Consider the following 20,302-nt stretch of genomic DNA (forward strand, 5'->3'; position numbering starts at 1 on the left):
CAGGACAATGTGATGGTTTAAAGCTGAAGAGAGCACCCTGTCTTAGGCTGTAAGCACAACAACGGTTTAAACCAGAGGCCACACCTCTAAAGAGGGATGTCTGACCATCTGCCATTGCTTTTTGTTGTAATTTAGGTATAAAGCGGTATATCAGATATTGCTTTTGCTTACAATATGAATTAACTCTCTTTAATACATCAATTGGTGATTTTATAAAGTCCGCTCCTGTATCTACAGAGTATGGTTGGCCATTGCCTGCATGCTGAGACTTGAGTACAAACACTAAGAGGCAAAGTAGACAGACTTAAGCCATTCACACCATAATCCTATGTAATCCTTAAAGGGCCAGGTAACTTCTTTGGCCCAGGTACTTAACATGCCGTCTATAAGAACATATTGAGAAAAGGGTTACTACAAAGGTCAGGTGGCCTTAAAGGGACAGTTCTCCCTAAGAATAAAAAAATCAGTGGTTTGTTCACCTTTGACATTCCGAACTTGTTTTAATTTGTTTACTTTTGTACAAATAAAGAAAGTAATTGGGGGTCCATTTTGGTTTGGGGGGGTCCATAATTTTATATATATATTTGTTTTTGTTTTTGTTTTTTTGACATTGGTGAATATTTACTAAATAAAAACTCTGTCATCATTTACTTACCATCATGTCATTCCAAAGTCTAAACCTGTATAACTTGCGTTTAATATTCTCTCATCACTTTGAAAAGTCTTTGTCAACATTGTGAAGGTTAAAAAAAAAAAAAAAATCATAAAGAGACTATTTAAAAAAAAAAAAAAAAACATTGTGATAACCTTATTGCTATTTTGTTTTATTCTTATTAAACCGCTTAATTCATATTTAGGATTTCAGATGTATGGGTGAACTATCGCTTTAAGATGTTCCAGTTAGACTAAAGAGTTGAAAAGGTGAGGAATATTTACACAGAATTCCTTAGTAACATAATTGCTTTATAAATAAAACCAGCTCTTAGTATCCACATCAAACTCATGTTATACTCTGAGGAAACATGCTTTGTCAAACTATTATTTATTCATGCAGCATGCTTTTTTATGTGCTCTTGAAAGGGTCTGGTGCAGCACTACAGGTTTTTAGCTGAATGGACTCGCAGGCCGCGTTCTGTGGATGCGGATTAGAAGATGGAATGCTTTTTGGCGTCTCGGGCTTCGAGTACTCTCTCAGGCATGAGATGCAGTAGTAATGGCTGCATAATGCCTACGGTGATCTCAGTGATGACATGAGATAGAGAGGTGTGAGAAAAGGGACGCTTTGTGTGAAGTGTGGAAAGTGCCATCTAGTGGCATTAAAGGCCAGCTCTTTCATCTTGCTTGGCACATCATCATAGCTTGCCTTTATAGCTTGAAAGGACTTTCTCTCATGCATTTGTCAAAAAATAGCACTGCCATTAGATAGCTCGTACTTAGCAATGCTGAATTTGTAAATTTGTAAACTAAAAAGGCAGTTAGAAAGATTTCAGATCTGAGACTTGTCAAACTTTTACTTATTTTATACTTACGTTTAACTTCTATCTATCTATCTATCTATCTATCTATCTATCTATCTATCTATCTATCTATCTATCTATCTATCTATCTATCTATCTATCTATCTATCTATCTATCTATCTATCTATCTATCTATCTATCTATCATCACTAGTTGTGCAGTTTTATTTTGGCCTAAATATTAAATCCCACAATTCCATCAAAAATTCTATCCCGTTCCTTATATTTTGTGTCTTGTGGCTAAAATGACCAACTAAGACCAACATTTGAGGACTTTAAATGTTTGCTGCAACTACTGTAAGGATTTAGAAGAACTCAAAGGAAACACAGTGTCAAGAGCCAATGAACTGAGTGTGATAGTTTCAGTAAGATTGATTAGATGTTGTCATCTGATATGGAGTCCTCATCATCTTAGAGTCGCTGACTGTTTCTGAAGAAAAGAGGTTGAGACCTAAAATAATTATTTACAGACTTTAAAGAGACTGTCACACAAGCTTAACTGATCTCTCATAAAGATGTCAAGATAAATTGCCCTCATAAGATTTGAAACTCAAATGTCTGTGCAGTAAAGCGATTTGAGAAATTTAGTTTACTGTAATTGCCATAAACACAAAATTACCCCTAAACCTAACAATTTAGAATAAACAGCTAAGAATTCTTCTAATATTGTGGTGTCTTTGTTGCCGTCTGTTCTACAGTAACAATATTTGATTTTCGCAGTAGCAAGGGCATTCACACTGACAAAACAACTGAAAGTCATTCTGTTTCAATGAGAGCTGTCGACTGCAGCGACATGAGTGACACTGATCATTGCAACAAATTTTAACTTCATGCAGCTGAGAAGTGACAACTACCAATGAGAGAGCAGACGGTAAAGCCAGGTTATCCACCTTCTGATAGGATTGGATACAGTAGAAAATCTTTTTTTCTTTTTTTTCTCTCATTTAAACAATGAAATTGAACCGAAAGTTTTAGGATTTTAATGATTTTAAAATGATAAAAGGCACTGTAAATAATTTTCCTGTAAAATTATAGTAAAGAGCTGGCAGCAGGGACGCCAGCAGTTTACCGTTATTTTTACGGTATTCATTCATAAAATGCCTTTACGGTAGTAGTCTGTAAACCAGAAAAACTGTATATTTCTGTATTTCTATAATTTACAGTAAAGAGCTGGCAGCAAAGACGCCAGCAATATACTGTCATTTTATGGTATCCATACTGTAAGATGACTTTACAGTAGTAGTCTGTAAACCAGAAATACAGTATATTTCTATAGTCACTATTGATAAAAATATTGATTGCAATTAACTTTATTATTCTCAGGGCTATAGACAATTGCTTAAGAAATGCATTATTGTGGATATTATGCAAAATAAGCAATAAAAACATCAAAGAGCAATGTCAATGTCAACATGAATAAAAAAATAAAATAAAAAACCCTGTTGGACGACGTTGAGAAGAGATTTCTAGTACCAAACAGAAACAGTTTGCTTTAGACTATGGCAATAAACTTAAATTCATAAGTTGCTCTTCAGAGACTGCCCCTAACCCTTACCAAACGTGAATGACATAACCTACAGTTTACTTTTTATTTTATTAAAGACATAAGTTTGAACACTTACCAAATTCTTGTCATAAGTGATTTATCTTACCTACAGTAACTTAAGCTTTACCTTGAATAACACAATGGGTCTAAGAAAAGGACCAAGGCAACAAACAGAAGAATGAACTTTCCATGAAAATTCTGATATTTCAAATGGTATCAGAGCCCTGGTCAGAAGCACTAGTTTAAAGTAGAGAATGTTTTAGAAATTTTTTTTTAAGTGATTATATATAGTACATGGCAAACGATACTTATCAATAACATTGCACACACTTTTAAATGTAACAGAAAATGAACTGTTTAGTAGATGACCATAAGTAGCCACTTAGATGGCTTCCAAGTACGGGTTTGGAATGACATGAGGTTGAGTAATTAATGACAGAATTTTTACTTTTGAGTGAACTATCCATTTAAGGAAATAAATGAGGGTGTAGGTTTGTTACTGCAGATAAAACAACTAAATATCATCCTAACAGAAACAGGGGGCCAAGACATGACAGTTTAGCTGTGTGAAAAAGGAAGTGATTTTCCAGTTAGCCAGAGAGGAGTGAAAAATTATGTGATTGAGTGCGTGTCTGTAAACTATGGGTGTATTTTGTATGCTACTGGAAACATGCATGTGAATTTGCATGTGCCTCACAAATGCATAGATGGTACTGCATGTGTGTGCACACATTTTGCAAAAGTACATGACTCTGATCTTACAAAATCGTAAATACATTTAAATCAATTTAAGGGTTCCTATAAAAGAAAACCAAACCACTTTTGCAATAGTAGGCTACCTCTTTATAATATTGTTCCAGCTGTTCCAGGCAGGTCCAAGTAGTTCCGGGCATCTTGAGCATTTGACCATTAAGTTCCATATCACGCCACCAAATGATTTCAGTTATCTCACAGGTCCTTAGGGCCTAGAATAGCAAAATAACCAAAACCCACAACAATTTGATCAAGCAAATAAATATAACTAACAACAGGATAAAAATTACAAACTTTTTTCATGTTTTATCATCTATGGAACGCATGCTCTCTTTCTCCCGCTCTTTATCCCATACAAATGCACAAAGATATAGTGCAGGCACACACTTGCACATAGACCACTTTATCAATAAAATCATTTTTAAAATTAAAAAGCGTAATGTACCATTTCTCAGTTGCATAGTAAAGTCGCTGTTCTTGAAGCACTTCTCTGTTAGCTCTAATGACGTTTTGAATTAGCAAGGCTTGGTATCTGATAATAAGAAATAGGACAAAAACCTGACAAATGTCTCACTGTAAAAAATTTCTAACCCTCCCAAATCAAAAATTTCAAGTGACCGATAACATCTAATTTTTTCAATTGGCCCAAGTGAAATTCTGTAAATTTCAATTGGCCCAAGTGAAAATCTGTACATTTGATTCTATAATTTACAGAATTTCATTTGGGCCAATTGAAAAATTTAGATGTTATCGGTCACTTGAAATTTTTGATTTGGGAGGGTTAGAATTTTTTTACAGTGCTTGAAATACAACATCTGTACAATGCCTTGAGGTGTGGTCACCGAGGAGGAATAACTGACGACGAGCCGTTGAATTGCACTTTGAGTCATGGCTGCCTGCATTACAACCTTGGATGTGTATTATTTTTCAAATAATTCAGCAGCCCGTCGTCGATTATTCCCAAACCTAGAGTTATAATCTGATGGAGAACACTGACTAGTGAAATGCCTCACCCGAGAACGGTCTAACGTTATGTGCTTGCAAACACGCGATTCGCGCCAAGTAACGTAAGTACAGTCGATAAAGGCAAAGATGAATGCAACATTGTAAAATAACAACAAAGAAATAAACTTACCTTGAACAATTTCTTTCTTTAGTAGACGCAGACGGTAAGAGTTTTGAAGAGATGCCGTTGACCGCTTTCAGCAGACGAGAGCTCGTGCCTCGTGCCGTGTTGAAGTTAGCCCCGCCCCCATGGTTTGCTTTTGAAAACAAACCGGTTTACTGTTAAATGCTGTAAATTTACTGCAAGTGCTTAATTTAACCACCATTAGCTGTAAATTTAGACGATTTAGTTGTTTATTGAAATAAAAGTATTTTACTGTTGGAATGTAAAGATAAATATGGCTTTAATTTTATAGCAATTTTTTACAGTAATATATACAAAAAAGAAAGGTTATGCAATTTTGGTCTCAGTGTTTTTAAGTGATTGTTGTGTGAAGTTTCGTGAACCAGTGCAATTCTGCACATCTTATCTTCTATAATTAAAAAAGATATTAACAATGGGGTCCAGACATCTGAGACCATGCTGACAATCCATAACTTACATAAAAGGTAGAAATATTAAGATTAATATTATGTAGTCTAGTATGCCTACTAGTAGCCAACAACAAAAACTTGAGATATGACTATTTTTTTCTTGAATTCTTAAAGTAATTATGTGAAAATAACTGCTATTTTGTGTACATCCAATTTGATCCTGGAACTGAACAAAGTTTTAGGTTTTTAAAAAGGTTATGACATAAAAATTCTGAGAAATATGTACGTTTCAGGAGACAAGTAGAAACCTATATTAGCAGCCAACAGCATATAGACTCGATGGCCTCCAGCGGTTTGAAGGCTGTCAGTGTGAACCGTTGCTTAATGCAGCTGAACTGTTTCGCGGGAACCAGGTATTTCAAACAGTTCTTCGATTCTCCGTGCCTCTTTCATTAGGTGGTTTGTAATGCGAGAGCGCACGTGACAGTGAGAGCAGCGTGTTAGTTATGCGAGTAGACGAAGTGCCTGTGGAGGTAATAGCGTGAGCTCAGCTGGGCAGGAATGGCGACCGAGGTCTCCCGGGGAAGCGAGGAGGCAATGGACAGCTGCAGTCTGCGAGGGGGGCTGGCTGACTCACATCTCTGCAGGAAGAGGGAACCTGGGGATGGCTGCGGGGCGGTGGAGGCGAGGAGGAGGTGGGCTGCATTGGCCAAGGTGCCCTGTCAGGGGCCTACTGATAGAAATGACTTAGACCTTAAAGATGATTTCCCACAGAAGGAAGATTTGCCACATTTCAGACTTAATGAATAGGATGAGCATTGCAAATTACATATTCACCAGGCTCCTCCCGGCTTTGAACACGTTTCCCTCCTCACGCCATGTCTGATTCTAAAAACATCAATAAGCAACAGCAATAAAAATGCAAATTCAAAGTTTCTAGTGCAGCCATTATCAAAATGTGTTGTTTCTTCCTTGATGTTTTGCTCAGCACTTTAAGGACAATAAGGTTCAATAACATGTCCTGAATCCTAATTGGTATGATACAGAAATCATCTTTCAATCTTTACAAGAAGAGTGCCACAAACACTTTGTTCCTGTTGCTGTCCTGATGTTCCATAACTCTCGACTTTCAGTCGCAATCGCTTCTCCAGCTCGGTCGCTGCCCTCCAGAATTATGCCATGTCAAATGATTTCATCTCAAAAAGCGAGGGGGAAAAAAACAACCTTATTTTCCAAAACAGCCATCTGGCAGGACAGCTCTCAATGTTTCTATCCACCTCCATCCAATTTCCCATTCCGGTCTCCACTCCACAGTCACTACGTCGCTGCGGATAGATCACACATGCAGGAGCTGGAATATTCTGACAGGCCCAATGTCCTCGCTGCCGCCGAATTCTCTGCGTGATTGATTCCATTTCTCCATCCAACATCCTCTCCCCCTCCCCGAAGCTTTCGCCTCATTCCTCCACTCGCTGCTGTCATTTGCTATTCATATTTCCTGTGCTCTGGGAAACTGTCTTTTCGCTTATTTCTTAAATTAAAGTGAAATAGATCATATATGTACTCAAGGTGTTGGCATTTTCAACCTCTTGTTTAGCTGCGTTTTCCTTTCCACTGGGTTGTTTTAAAAATGTAATTTAAAAATGTGACCAAATGGCTGGGTTAGTCCATATGTGACCCAAATTTGGGTTAAAACAACCCAGCAGTGTGTGGGTGGTGCAAAGTGGAAGCGGATTAGAGTTGATTTTCTTGCTTTGACTTATTTTAGAGCTATTTTCATTCGCGAAAAAGATACACAAACTAACTCGACAAATTATGTCTGCTTGATAGTAACTCTCGGTTTATAGAAGCATTGTATAAAATGCAATATCTCTTTTGCAATCATGCTGTTGTTCTAAATATCAGCATGGGCGTGATAACCCCGCATTTGGCGCCATATTAATATTCAGCACAACAGCGCTCTTGTTTGTGATATTGCTTGAATGCGCATATACTTTCATGATGGAAGCCAGGCTGCCAAAAATGGCTCATGTAGTTGAGGTTTGACTGGTAAAAAAGATGAGCACTGCAGAATTTCAAATAAAGCGTCATGAATTAGTTTAGCTGTGGGCTCTTATGTTAATGCATCCTCAACTCTTTATGTCATAGTTCTGAAACCATCATCTCTTTAGTCTTGACATGACAGATGGAGAGAAGGCTGTGAGGTTGTACGGCATCCCACAGCTTACTTACAAACACCGTACAGAAACACCTCTGCAGAGGATCAAGGCCAATTCATTTAGAGAACACTATATTCTGTGTTGTAAGTATGTATCCATGAATATTGTGGACACAGAACATTTTTCATTGAATAACAGGATGTCACGGGTAAATAGTTGTTAATGGAGTTGGATGTGTTGGATTCTTTAGAGAACAGTTTTCTATAATGAAGTGCCTTGTTCTTTTTCACAAGATTTCAAGATACAGAGTGCAGAAAATATCTGTATTAATTCAATCAGATTTTGTGACTGGCAGCCCTTTCTAAATGTTTTCTTTTGGTTCCATTCTGATGTTCCAAAAAAATTAATATATATATATATATATATATATATATATATATGAGAGGGCTGGATATATATATATATATATATATATATATATATATATGTATATATATATATATAAATTTGCTCTTTTCCGAAACTTTGTAAGATAGGCCGGATTCTAAGGCAGCATTCCAATTCACTCCGTTCTGATGTTCTGTTTTGATGACAAAGTTTCTGGACATAGAGCTATTGTTTTCTTTTATTTCTCATCAAACAACAATTCCACATAGGCACTTGTATACTACATTTCTATTGTCATCCAGTCTGCGATGACATTTTCTCGAGTTTTCTTGTGAACACTCTGTCTGTTTGATGCTGTTATTTGTTGTGATGGTGATTTGAGGTTAATCTCTGTGGGGGTGAAGAGCATGCTAGCAATATGCTCGGCTCCAAATAACCAGATGTTATGCCCAGAACCCATTATGAGTTCACTTGGTAATAATGAGGCTTTGCAATAGGTTTCCATGGCAGCAGCACAATGCCCTTGCTTTCTGTTCTGTTGTGTCATGTTTACATAAGAGGGATTCCTTATGCAGGTTATTCAGTCTTAGGCTTTTTTAAAGTATTTGTCCAGTAGGCTATTGTGTCCTGCTGTAAGAGGTTCCACTCGTATGATCCCTTTAGGTTGCACTGCCTGTATGTCCTGTACATCCAACAGTTTGGCAACCAGCACATATCATAATTTAGAGTAGAGTACATTCATCTTGTCTAAACTATCTATACCATTATAAACCAATACAGGAATACAGTACTCATAACAAAAGTAGGGAACATTTTTGCCGTTTTTGTCCTACTTTCTTCTTTCTTCTTCTTTCTTTATCAGGATTTTGTTACAAAAGGTCAGAAGAAATTCTGTCATCATTTCCTCACCCTCATGTTGTTTAAAACCTGTATGCTGTTTTCCCCCCACAAGTCTCTTATGCTCAACTAGGCTGCGTTTATTTGATCAAAAATACAGTAAAAACAATAATATTGTGCAATATTATTACAATTTAAAATGCTGTATTTTCAGCATCAATGCTCCAGTCTTCAGTCACATGATCCTCCAGAAATCATTCTAATATAATGATTTGCTGCTCAAGAAGCAGTTATTATTATTATCAATGTTGAAAACAGTTCTACTGCTTAATATTTTTGTGGAAACCGTGATTCATTTTTTGAGGAATAGAAAGATCAAAAGAACACAATTTGTCTAAAATTAAAAAAAGTGACTGTACAAAGAATTCTATTTCTATTTAATGCATTCTTGCTGAATAAAAGTATTCAGTTCTTTCAAAACAAAATAAACCCCAACTACTGAACAGTAGTGTATATAGCCGTAATCCCCCCAAAAACTGTTGTTGTCCTGTGTGAATATTCTTCAAAGGCATCCAGTCATTTTTGTTTAAATGAAAACAGAATGTAAAATTTTTCGGTGAACTATCCTTTTAAGAAAATCTTAACCATTTTCTGTGCCCTCTTTTATTATGCGTTTTTCGATTCACTAGCTTTTGTTCGTTGGATGACAAAAATTAAACAGCATCCAAATGGTGCACAGGGCCACATTAACCTATCAAACTGTGTCTCATCTTCTTTCCATCTCTGTTTTTCCATCTTCTGAGCTGGCTGATTATGTGCTGTAAGGCTTCCATATCCTGAGTCAGCAGTAGGAAAGGAGTCAGCTCCCATCCTTCTGCCTGCAGCTGCTCCACGCAAAGGCCACAGCACCGAGCGAACGAATTGATGGTCTGGAAAATTGCATTAAAACCTGCAGGTCTTATTCTTCTGTCCATCACGTACATTTCATGTGCTGAATCAAATTAGTCCAGTTATATATTGACACCAGTTCTATGGAGAAACAGGTGCTTTACAACCTGATTATTGTCATATCCTTAAGTTTAATTACATGCTGGGATGGAAATGGGCCTTGGATGTTTTGTTCTCTCGGCTGCATTCAAGCATTGTAGGGCTCACGAGTCTTTGTATTGGATATATCCTGAACATAAATGATAGTGTACCTGCTTGAGTTGCTTAAAGGAGAAGTGTAACATTTCTACACCACTAGTGTGTAGATGTTGTTGCTGGGCTGACTGAGATGGTCACACAAACAGAGCAATGTTTTAATGGTGCCACAGGTTTTGTACTCTTTGATTTACTTATAGTTGTCTTTGCATAGCAAGTGAATAAGAAGTACAGTATGTTAACAAAATGACATACTTCACATTTAAAGATTCTTGGTCTGGATGGCATCTGTCATTTTCTGATCCCATTCTTCCCTCCCTCTTTACTGTCCATCCATTGTTGCAGTAAACTGTAAAATTGTGTATTTCATTAATTTGATATTCAAATATTCCTCCTTCCCTCTAAATTAAACCCTAGAGGTTTTCTTCAGTTTACGTAGGCCAGTTGTCTGGAGAGCAGACTTATACAGCATACAGTCCTCCAATTTTAATTTTAAAAGTGTACGTTTAGCCTTGAATAAACAAGTACAATCACACAGCTGTGACGGGTAGCTTGTGTAAACACAACGCTAATTGATGGGCACTAAATCAAACACACGAGAAAACTAAGTCACAGGGGAAACACAATGAAACCTATAACTATATGTCAACAGCACCTAATGTCATAAAAGGTTTTCCTCAAGGTGCCACGAAATAGCATGTTAAGCATGTATCATACATAACAATATGGCACTTAAAATCTTGGTTTAAAAAATATATGTCCCATGCAATGTGTTATATTGAATATTTGCAAAAAATAATAATTATATTTTCTTTGAACTTATTGACCAATCAAATACACAATATCTAGTGATCTGTTCTTGAGGCATTTGATTTTAGCGCTTAGTAATGTGCTCCGAGAAAATCCCTATGCATATCTAAATATTCAGAACTTGTGAAAGAAACTGAAATTGACAGAAACGACAAGGTCACATTTAAAAGAGTCATCCGTTCATCTGTGTCACCTTCAGTTTATATTTGCAGGTGACGCCAATGGCCATGAGGAAATAATAGGCTTTGTCTCACAAACAACTGAATCCGAAGTACCCAGAATCGTCAAAATGCTGCTCACTTATCAGCAAGGAAACGTTAGATAAATATAATTAGTGTGCAGCACCCCAAGGCTGTCCGTGCTCTTGACTGAGGCATTGGGACGAACCTGAAAACCGGACCTGAAATTGCTTCTCCGCAGTCATATGGAAAAGTCCAGCTCCCTTCACACGGAGAGGTCTGGCCAGGGTAAGACCAGTGACACTCAATTCCAGCCAGTCCTTCTCTGGTAATTAACGTACAGCGCTAATACCATCTGATACAAATGAAGCACGACTCCTGCCTCCTCATAATTCTCTCTCACTCGAAAGTAATTCAAGGTTTCAATGTGCCCGAATGTCCTCCTCTCCCACGAGAGCTGGCTCCATTACAACTGAATTGTTTCAGCACCTCTGAGCCACTTCTGTGCAATTCTTTTATGTTTTCCTGTGACACACGTATGAATTCTAAATGACCTCAAATATGCAGTAGGGGGGACGACCTCAGAGGGGATCAAACACCTTCAGAAGGCCACCGAAGGAAGGCGAAAGGAAACAAGGGTGGAGCTGGAAATATGAGGGAAATGACAAGGAGGAAAAGGGGTACCTGGATATTTGGAGGGTGGAAAGAGGGATGAAAGAGGGAGGCAACAACAGGGAGGAACTGCGGTTAAGCTTGTGTGGAATTCAAAGGTGAATTAAGAATTAATGAATTAGATGTAACAAAGTATGTAACTGTGATATGGATTTGAATTTAAAAAAGTAGAATCAAAATGCAATACTGTATATTACATTTATAAGTAGGGGTGAATTCAGATTGATTGGGACACTTTAAAGGCATGTATTTTCAGATCTTTATATTATGTTTCTGGAGGCTAGCTTTTAATTTAGATTTTTGCATCAAAAAAGTTCAAATATTTGTAGAAATCATCTTTTTCCATCCTCATCTTCACTTTCTTGTCTCAAACACTTCATTTCAAGGGGCGTTGCATCTTTCAGAAACAAAATTAATCCTTTTTATTGGTGAATTTCATTGCACCATATAACATATAGAGGAAAATTGTGATGTTATGAATGGGGCAATTTCAAATCATGACATTTCAGAAGGGTGGAGAACAAAAACTTAAACTAGAGAGTTAGCTTTGAGGTATAAATCTTGCAGTAGGTTTACAACCTTGTATATGTGCAACTGTCAAGGAAAGTTTGACATTTCATGACCCCTTTAAATTGTAACTTTTTCCCAACCCTACTATAGTTAAACAGACAGTTCTGCTGACAGTTCTTGGGTGGTGAGATTGTTACAGTAGTCAGTGAATCTGCGTCCTCCATGAAGCGTGAAGGTCCAACCAACTGCACTTTGCTCAGAGTGATGTGAGTGAATTTCTGCTCCGATCAGTCTAACAGGATTTCCACCAGCAATCATCATTACACACATGGCATTATACAATACTGCTTTGAATAGCCATTATACAGGTATGTGTAAAATTCAGTTAATGCAGATCTAGAACTTTTAAAGATCATTATGGAACATGATCCGATGTTTCTCCTGAGATTCCGTAGGAAAAATAAAAGTATAAACAAATAAGACTACCTCAGAGTTTATGCAGGAATCATAGAGATGAATTTACTACCTTTTACTACCTTTTTTACTACCTCCACAATATTTTTTACTACCAACACGACATCAAGCAGCAGCCCTTTTTTTGGGGGTGTGGGAGGGGTATGCAAAGCACCACTTACTACTTACTATAAGGTATAAGTGTGACACTGTCACACCCATCATACATATTAGTTTTATCCTTGCCACACGCAAAACTTTTGGCTATATCGGAGTCAGTGAACATGTTTTCGAACAATTCCCCAATGCCCTCATTCGAATTATATGAATGATGGTTGGCTGCGATGTTCAGGCACCAGAGAACCTCAGCCCTGAGGGCTGATGTTTGTGACGGTAAGGTCTGCTGTCTGGCTATCGCTGCCGTGATGGTGCTGGTGGCACTGGTTTACGACAGTTAACCTCAAATTAGGGCTGGGCGATATGGACCAAAAGTCATATCCCGATATATTTAGGATGAATATCGATATACGATATATATCCCGATATTTTTTCCGCAAACTGAGGGCAAATGTTCAGTCAAAGTCAAAGCCAAATATGACATGTCACAAGTAGTTTTATTGAAACCAGCTATTTCAGTGACCAGTTGCAAAATCAAATTAATAAATAATAAACAGGTTTCTTCACCTTAGGGCTGCACGATTATGACAAAAATCATAATTGCTGATTATTCCCTTGGAATTGGAATTGTGATTTATTAATTATGATTATCAAAGTTTACATTGAATATATATAAACAAATTTTGTGTAAACATGTTATAATATATATATATATATACATACACACACACATATACATATACTATACATATATATACACATATATATATATATATATATATATATATATATATATATATATATATATATATATATATAAACACACACAAGTACTGTCCCCCTTTACTTAACATAAATTGTAAGAATATGACTAATAGTAAACTAGTATTAATAAATAAACATTAGGCCTATGCTAAATCTATTAAATAGCAGTCCCAAACTAGTTTTTGTTAATATAATGCTGGTATGAGCCACTACAGTCATTTAAAAATATAAAAAATAACAAAGAAAAATAAATTGGTATTTTGGGGTTAATATGGAAACGACAGTTGCCATGGTGAATACACAATATTAACAATAACTGTTAATGAACCATGGAAACTGCTCCTGGTGAATAGAATGAAAATCATACCTGCATTACTTTTAATTCGTGTAATTTACAACGTAACGGCGTTGCATGCTCGTAGTTTCTTTTGCACTTTATATACAGTGACGCATTTGCGCGTTCAATTGAAGAGTGTGCGCTACGAGGATAACGGCTGACAGGACAAGAAAGTCCGTTTTTCTGAGGTGAAAGACTTTATTTCAGCGTACACTTATGTCACTGCCTAGTAGTTCCTATTGTGCTGGGTTTTCTGAAGTAGTCATGATTCGCCTCTCATAACATAACGCTCTAAACACGCACGCAGAGTGGAAAAGGAGGGGCGGGGACGCGGGGAGCAAGGATCACAGCGCAAGTTTGAACTATATCGATATATGCGATATGGTCTAATTCCATATCGCATTTCAAAAATATATCGAAAAATGGAAACTCATATATTGAGGTGGTGATGAAAAATTTACCGCCAAGCTAAGGTACCAGCTTGAACCGCCCAACATCGCGTGACGTCATTCCGTTCACTCAGGTCCGACCTTTCTTTTCCCTGTCTTTGGGTCCGACTCAAAATAAAAATAAATTCATGGAAGTTTAGTAAGGGAATAGGCCTGCACACATAAGTTACCCTAATTGAAAACCATATAGACCCAGTTAGATGGGGCTTCGAAAATTTACTACCTCGTCAGATGACGTTTAGGGTAGAGTGGGGGAAAACGCCCCCCTGGGGTAAAACGCCCCCCACCTGTTTTTCCCAAAATAACCACTAAAAGTAGTCAATATAGGTTTTTACTGTTGCTATGCACTACGTTGATAACGGGGATATACAAATCTCTATGGATAAGCTGACACCAGCGACACATTTGAAGAGAAGAGGATTACATGGTAAATGCTATAATTTTCAGATATTAGTAAATAAGTGTTTAAGAGAATATTGTTCTGCAGGATATCACAGTGATGTATGATAGATGAATAGTGAAGTCTGTAGTTTGAGATCATATATTATTTATAAGGAATATAATTATATTTTAAAAATTAAACATTATTTAAAAAAACTCATAGCTTGTGGGGTAAAACGCCCCCTACGCCGAGGGGTAAAACGCCCCCCCCTGGGGGCATAGTTTCTCTATCATAATTACTATAATAAAATATTTCTGTCTATCAAATCCTTTGTTTTACACTTAATGCAGTATAACTAGGTGGTAAAATCTAAATATTTGAACAAAACATGAAAAAAATACCTCAAGTGAGCATTAACTAGCTAGCTTGCTAGCACAGTTAGCTCACTGATGGAAGGTAGTTAATTTTGCCTATTTTGAACATTTCTGAAATAAATATTAATATATATACATGTTGATACATTACTTGCCTTTTACCTTTAGAGATTAAAAACTATTGTCTGTTAATTTTGCTGTTTATCTATGAAGCAAACTGGTTGGTAAGAAAGGGGGCATTTTACCCCACCTTGGGGGGCGTTTTACCCCACCGCTGGGGCAAAACGCCCCCTTTGTACAAAAATATTTTCAGTGGAAATACTAATTAATTATGAAGGCTGAGCAATTTTAATATTTGGTGAATAACTCCTGCCATAGTCACTCAAAACCGGGATGGCAATTCTAGTCACATTTATGTTTTGTTTCACTGTAATGTCACATTTTCCTTAAGGGGGGCGTTTTCCCCCACTCTACCCTACTACTTTTTACTACTTTTTACTGGCCTTAATTTGGCATAATTTAATTTACTACCTTTTACTACCTTTTACAACCCCGCGGAAACCCTGTACCTGCGATTTTACACTATACTGTATGTGTTCGTATATGGCAACAGTTGTCTTAAAGGGGTGGTATAATGCCCTTTTCACAAGATGTAAAATAAGTCTTTGATGTCCCTTCAGTGTGTATATGAAGTTTTAGCTCAAAATACCCCACTGATATTTTAATATGGCATGTTAAAATTATCACTTTTTGAGGGTGAGCAAAAAACGCACTGTTTTTGTGTGTGTCCCTTTAAATGCAAATGAGCTGCTGCTCCCGGAACAGAGGGCGGAGCTTCAACAGCTTCCACTCACACAGACATGCACTGAAAATTTCAAAAACGTTCAGCCTTTTATGTTCAAACCGGAGTCAGACAAAGATAGAGAGACTCAAGAAGTGACAACATGTAGACAACATTTCTGAATGGTTAGTTGACGAATTGATGTAGCTAGTTATCTTCTAGTCATTAGCATATTCTGTCTTGATAATCTATAAATCGTGTTCTGGGGGCGGGGTTTATGTAAATGTTAGGGTCACCAACCCGGGAGGAATGTTGTGTAGTCCCTACCAGCCGTTTGTTGTAGTCCTTAAAAAGTGATTTCTTTAAAAGAAAATATCTCCCTTTGCTTTGAACTTTGAGCGTTGTTACTTTGTAGATGTTGTTTATGCTCAAACAGCAACATTACACACTAACTAAAGTTGGAAAAGTGAAATCATAATCAACCACCCCTTTAAAGTCTGCCTTCATTCTTCTCAGTCTGCAATCAAGTCAGAGATTTCAAAATGAACTAAAATATTTCTTCCCGGACAATTGGTTTTCAGGGTAATTTACTGTAATTTACAGGGTAATTTATTACAATAGGCTTACTAATAAAATAAAATTCAAAAATTTCTTCATCAGTCTCTCTAGCTCTTATTTACCATTCAGTTATGAAACGAGAAATTACATTTTAAAAGTCTTCACATATACAAGGAAGTGATGACTTTGTCGGCGATTGGCTCTTATTTAGAAGGTATTTAGAATATTTAGAATCTCTTTCTTATTCCGCCATTTTGAGCGTTGCACTTTTCCCCATTCAAAACAATACGAGTGACACGTCTTGTGTTATTCTATAGTCTTTGGTTCCAGTCTGACTGGTGAAAAGCTGTGTTTTATTCACAATAAAATATGGCTATGAGCGCTTTACCCAACAGTTCTATCTATGTATCACTACACAACACCCCTAGCAACCACTCTTAGCAACATAAACATGTTCTCACTGATATTGTTCATAGAAGCTTATAGAGTATTGTCAGAGATAGAGTAAGTGAGTGTACCTGCATTTACAGAAGATATAGCATTTTCCTTCAGGTCAGTCCTATATTCGTAATGAAAAATCTGCTGCGATTGTCCTTCGAACAGTTAAGGGATTTTACCATGCCCTGACACGCTAGTCATTGTCTGTTGTGTCTTGCTTCTCCGTGTTCACAACAAGTTTCAGTCCTTTCAATATAAAAATCTTTTCAATTGACTGACTCACTCATAAAGACGGTCTTTGTCGCCATCCAATGACAAAATAATGTACCTTCAGTTGCTGTTCACGGTCAGGGACTATTTTTTCCTGTGGAAGGAAGGCTTTAGGTGATTTTACTTCATGAAAGTTGCATTGATTTTATTGGCTTTAATATTTGTATTGTGTGGTAACCGTTTTATAAAAGCAAAAGGGTACTGGTGGCTAGTGCTTCAGCCGTGACTTATTCACGATACAGCACAGCCTCGAGTACCTTATTGTTTACTTTGAATAAAAATACTATACACCTATTTTCTACATGAATAATAATCAGAAATGTTTCTTGAGCATCAAATCATCATATTATAATGATTTCTGAAGGACCATGTGACACTGAAGACTGGAGTAATGATGCCTTTGCATCATAGGAATGAATCACATTTCATAGTTATTTAAACAGAAAAAAATGATATTTAAATGACAGTAATAATTCACGATATTACCATTTTTACTGTATTTCTAATCAAACAAAAGCAGTCTCGGTGTGCATAAGATAGTTCTTTCAAAAACTTTAAACCTTTAGAATGGTAGTGTAAATCAAAATCTGAGAAATGTTTCATATTGAAATCTTGATTTGAATCTTGACTTGATTGCAAACTTAGCTCAAGTCCCTTCCTTTAATTGCATTGCAGTCTAGGAGAAACGACTGAGATATTAAAGAAATCTCTCCTTTCTTTTCATTTTCATTTTCATTTTCATTTTCTTTCCTAATGAAATTATACCACACAATTTCAAATGGCCAGAACAAGGAACATTTCACAAGTGCTTAATGTGTGGTAAAAACCTTTGAGTTCATCTACTGCCGTCTCATTAGGTTTTGCACAGGAAACAACAGAAAAAGCCATCACTGCTCTGCATGCTCGCCAGTGCGAAATGTCACCCAGACCAGGGAGCAGCTGTGCGCTCCCAGAGGAGGCTCCGTCTGGCTTGAAGACCCTGACTGTTCTGGCCTATAGCACACATGGCCTCTGCTGGACCATGGAGACTCAGGCTATTAATGAGGAATGGACAGAGGAGAAAGCAGAGCTAAGAAGGTTCCCTACAGACACTATTACCATTTGTTTATGTAGCTCATTTAAGTGTGGAGTACAGGCTTCCTCAACAACACATGCCTCATGTTGTTAATGGAATCATTTATATTAATATTTGCAAGAGATTCAGTATGTTTTTAAGGAGCTTAGGGCCAAATGCAAGCAAAAACACGAATAATTATTTATTTATTTTTTATAAATGATGGCTTATGCAGATCAGGTTTTTTTTTTTTTTTTTTTTTTTCTTCATTGCAAACACTTCAGTGTTGACTCTAACAAGTTATGTGGCTCATCTGTAATGAATGCAGACACTTTGCAGTAAAATCAGTCTAACTGGAGTGAGTCAGGCTGGACAAACAGCATGTTTATGTTATATTACTGAGCCCAGTCTCTATTGGTTTAACCAGAACTTACCTAGAGACCTAAAGGCCTCCGCATCCTGCTGGCTGAGGTTATGCACGCTCTTGGCCTTTGCCATTTTGTTGCTTTAAAGGTCACAGACTTGGGAGAATGGACCGCAGGATGGAGTCTGTTTTCTTATGCCCATTAAAGCCATCAGTCATCCTACTTCACATTTTTCCACTGATGGATTTCTCATATTCATTTCATGGACATTTGAGTTTGGTAGGTAAAGTTTTTGTAAAGGATAGAGTAAAGTGCCGATATAATTTGCCTCTGTTCTCTTTTCATGCTCAGTTGGAGACTAAGCTGCGGAGGAACTGTATTGCTTTAAGATCATCCCGGTATTCCTGATTGAGCCCTCCACTAGTCATTTTTTTTCCCTAGATATCCTAAATTACCTAAAATGGTAATGGTAAAAATAACGATGATGATGAAGAGGAGGGGACGAAGGTGTGAGCAATGATTCCAGTGTCGCAGTTTGGTGGTGTTTAATCCCAATGGATATAGTTGTGAGTCTGACTTACTGTGGAGCCTTTGATACATATATATTTTTTTGTAGATATCTGTATTGATTACTCATAAGATGTGGTCTGATTTTATTAGTCACAATTATACATTGTGTTAGTAAACAAACACAATTTGACTAGTAAGACATAAACAGTTGTACTTTATAACAATTTTGTTGAAGACTGTTATGAACTCCCCTGTCTAAGGTAGAGAAGGAACAGAAAAAAAAAAAAAACTATTAGTTCTCAGAGCCCCTGTCTTCCGTCCCAGCACTTATTCAATAACAAAAACCATTTGGCAAAAATATTTCTTTAGGGAACATAGGAAACCAGTACAAAAGAAAACTAAAGATCTTTACATGGAAGCTTTTACCTTCAGGAAAAAAAAATCAGTTCAGGAGATGAGATTGGAAGTGTGGGTCGCACAGGTGTCCTGCCTTTTAAATAAAGTCACACAAAGCCTTGCTGACAAATATGTTAAAATACAAATATGATTTGTTAGAATGAATCATGCGTAGGGTGGTTATTGCTCTGTTGCAGGACAGTATATGGGATTTTATGGAACAATACAGGACACGTGTGTGAGAGATAAATGTACTACTATTATACTATTTAAATATTGATTTACATTAGTTAGAAGGCCTATTTACCATCATGTTGGATGATAACGTTTTAAAGCTTTGTTAATTGTGACCAGCTCTGTGACTCAGTTTGCCCAGGTTTGAGTGATACAGTGGAATTTACTTTACAGGACCTAGTAGCTAAAAATTTAAGATTAATCGCATCTAACATAAAAGTGTGTTTATATTATATTTATTTATGTATATTTATATGTGTGTGTGTGTGTGTGTGTGTTTTGTGTCTGTGTGTATGTATATTTATAATATAAACACACACATATATTATATAAACACAAACTTTTATGTTAGACGCGATTAATAAATTTGACAGCACTAATACTAATACAAATTTCCTTAAGTAACGACCTGTTTATTTTCTTTTGTTTCATTTTACCGGATTCAATGCATCTTGAACTTGCTTTTTTTATTTTATTTTTTTTATCTGACAGGATTGATCAGGATGTTCTTATCCAGTATGTGTCTAGATGAAGTCATGGCTGGTGTAGCTGTATTTCACGAGTTTTGATGAGATCCACACTGGTTCCTTTACTTCGTCCAGTCGTCATCAGCGGAAAAAATCCTTCTCTACGAATGCGTTGGTAATTTACCCGCTCTACTGTAGCTAGATCATGATTGCATTTTTTGTATTATATTTCTTATTGTGATATTGTGATTTCAGGGAAGCTTAAGTCTTGTGGGATGTGGCACAAAGCTCCCAATTTTG

General features: G+C 36.8%; 1 protein-coding gene across 4 annotated transcripts in view; it reads left to right on the plus strand.

The window, feature by feature from the left end:
• elfn1a (extracellular leucine-rich repeat and fibronectin type III domain containing 1a) overlaps positions 1-20,302 on the plus strand; it is a 112,061-nt gene that overhangs the window by 80,712 nt on the left and 11,047 nt on the right. The window contains exon 1 of one of the 4 annotated variants that reach the window (XM_084408998.1): positions 19,483-20,177. The exons of the other annotated variants lie outside the window; for them this stretch is intronic. The gene's annotated coding sequence lies outside the window, so the exon portion shown is untranslated. Of the gene's footprint in view, positions 1-19,482; positions 20,178-20,302 lie in introns of those variants that run through there. 4 annotated transcript variants of the gene reach the window in all.

Source organism: Rutilus rutilus, assembly GCF_951802725.1.
Source record: "Rutilus rutilus genome assembly, chromosome: 1".
Lineage (NCBI taxonomy): Eukaryota > Metazoa > Chordata > Actinopteri > Cypriniformes > Leuciscidae > Rutilus > Rutilus rutilus.